Raw genomic sequence first — 2,800 nt, 5'->3', positions numbered from 1 at the left:
CCAAAAAAAGGCATGGCAGCGGACACGAGGATAACTGCGTCACCCGCCTCGTGACCCAAGCAGCCTGGTGTGTCACCACGCACATCTGCGTGACTCCGCCGGCCTGAATGGTGCTGCTGCACGTGTGCATGTGGCCGTCCGTGCGCGACCGGCAGCTTCCCGGCCTGAAAAATCCCCCCTCGCCTTGTTTGTTTGGGTTTTTTTTTTTTTTCTTCAGCTTGGCTCCTTCAAGGGATATTGCAGCTGAGCAACAAATGGGGGACACTAAAATCCTTATGGCACGACATTTCTGCTCGTAAGCACCGCTTTGAGTCACAACTTTGCTCACCCGACAGCGGGGCTGGCGGGACGGATGCCCTTACATCCACGGAGCGCGTCAGCATCCCTCCTGGGGCACTGCGGGGTGGGATGGGACGGGATGCCGCACCAAAACACCTCCATGGAAGGGGAGATGTGCTGCATCCCTCCATTCCTCCCCCTTGGCTCAGGTTATAGACCTGGTGCAGCCCCTAAGACAATGAAGCTAATTAGCGGCTTACGGCCCTGAGCCCGCAGAAGCAGGAGGATGAGCGGAGCGGTGACTCAGGAGGGCGCAGCCCGGGCCAGCCTTCCCGCATTCCTCCCCTAAATCCCCCACACAAAAGGGAATTTAGCCACAGTGACTCAGCGAAGGAGCACAAACTTTACAGCAGGGCTTTGAACCGCCGTGTTTATGTATTCCCCCCCCCCAGCAACGCGCTGCCGGGTTAGTAATTAAATAAAAATGTCTCCCTCTAGCAGGCTATGACCTAATCATTTGTACAGTACCTATTTTTAGCGTTACCCTTTGTACGTATTCGAGAGCTCGAGCCAGAGGCAGCAACTTTTGAAGTCCTAATAAGCAGGGGGGTGGTGGTGGTGTGGTGTGTCGCCGGGTTTGCCTTTGTTTAATTTGCTGTGTAATTATTTTTCCTCTTTCCCCCTTCTCTTAGCCTAAAATATTTGACATCCTGCATGGGACAAGAAGAGAGATGTGCCAGGGCTTTAAATGTCAGCCCTAACTGTACGGCGCTGAGGAGGCTGCACGCGTGCTCGGTAAAGTTCATCCTGGGAAAAAAAAAAACACTTTTAAATAGAGCAGAATCTACACGGGGTCTCAGGAAAGCACTGCTGGGGGGGCTCGCCCTGCCCGCTGCAGCAGGGGATGCTCGAGCAAGGCTTGGCTCCCAGTTTCAGCCTGCTTTGCCTTTTTGGTTCTCCGCAGGGTCTGCGCAGCACCGGGGATGGATGGGGATGGCTTCAGCGCGGCAGGACGTCACCCGCGCCGGCTGGTCCCCCCGGGAGCGGGGCAAGGGGCTGCGCCTCCACCCGGGAGACGCTCCCTCTCCCGAAGGATCGTGCCCAAGCGTGGACAGGAGCAAGAATTCCAGGCGAGTTAAATACCAGTCGCGTGTTTTTCTGAGCGCCGGCTTAACATCTCATTAACGTATTACTTAAACCTCCCCTGCCTTTAAAGAGGATGGTTTTCAAGAGTCCCCGAATGACTTTGGAGCTGAAAAATCTGAACGTCACTCAGGGCCACAAGTGGCATCGGCTGTCCCGTTGAAAGCAGCCAGTTTCCGTGCCCTGGCGATATTCGCATTCATTTACTGGAGGGGACGAGCCAAATCCTGAATCCCAATCACCAAGCAAACACCTTTCCCCTAATTACAGCTTTCCTCTCCAGCAAGGGCAAAGCTCCACATCCCATTTCCAGTCAGTCGCATGAGGCATCCGTTCCCCTTTCCAAAGGGAGATATACACACACATATATATATTTGCGTCTCTGTATGTGCACATACAGAAAAGGCGTTACCAGTTTTGACAGTGGAAGCAAAAGCCCACGCTTGCGGAAGCTTTTCCTCCCCCGCTTCTCTTAACATATCTGTGCACTAAATATCCACACGAAATGCTTCCACATCTGGGGAAACTTCTGCCGATAGAGGCTCCTCCTCCTCCTTCCCTTTCTTGCACGGGGGGGTGTAGGGGGGAATAAATAAAAATCTAGTGGCTGAATCACACATCACACACCTCTTGTTTCTAAAACGCTTCTCAGATGGTCTAGCTGCATAATGAAGGTATTTTAGTCAGATTACATTCTTGCTCATGTCTTCCATCATTCCCAACACCCCTCTAAACTGTACGACTCCAGAACGTACGAGAGAGTCAGAATGAAGGCCGAGGCCGAACGTTACAGTCTAGGTTCAAGGTTAGATATTAACCGATTTTATTTTCTTAATAATTGCCAGAAGATACAATAAACCCCCGGTATCTTATCTGCTCACAGATTCCTAAGTGACTGAAACCTCAGATAACATTCGTGCATCAAGACAGCCTGCAAACCGCCCTTTTCAGGGAGATACTTATGAATCCCTCGCGAAGGTCGGGAGAAACGGGCAGGTTCCAGCTCAGTCACGACGTCCGCGTCCATCGCCACGCACCCCGCGGAGAGGGGCTTCGCAGCCCGGCGGTGCCACGGGCTCGGCGCTGGGACGGGGAGGAAGGTGGCTTCGCGGGAGCTCCGGTGCCCTTGGACACGGCTGGAGGGAGCTTGGCAGGGTCCACCTTCGGCCACACCACATTCCCTGCGGGAACGGCTCGATCGGCCTCCCAAGAATGAGAGTAAACACTCCTGCAAAGCCCTTCCTGGATAAGACCTATCTGCCCAGGGCCAGGGGCTCGCACGTGTCCCTGCCGGCGGCCGGGGATGCAAAGAGGGGGGACCGCGCGATGGGGAGAGCTGACACGGCTGGCACGGGGGCCGCCGCTGCCTCCCAAACCC

Source organism: Charadrius vociferus, unplaced genomic scaffold (assembly GCF_000708025.1).
Source record: "Charadrius vociferus isolate BGI_N301 unplaced genomic scaffold, ASM70802v2 scaffold172, whole genome shotgun sequence".
Lineage (NCBI taxonomy): Eukaryota > Metazoa > Chordata > Aves > Charadriiformes > Charadriidae > Charadrius > Charadrius vociferus.
The sequence above is the reverse complement of the archived record's forward strand: the minus strand, read 5'-3'. Positions refer to the sequence as shown.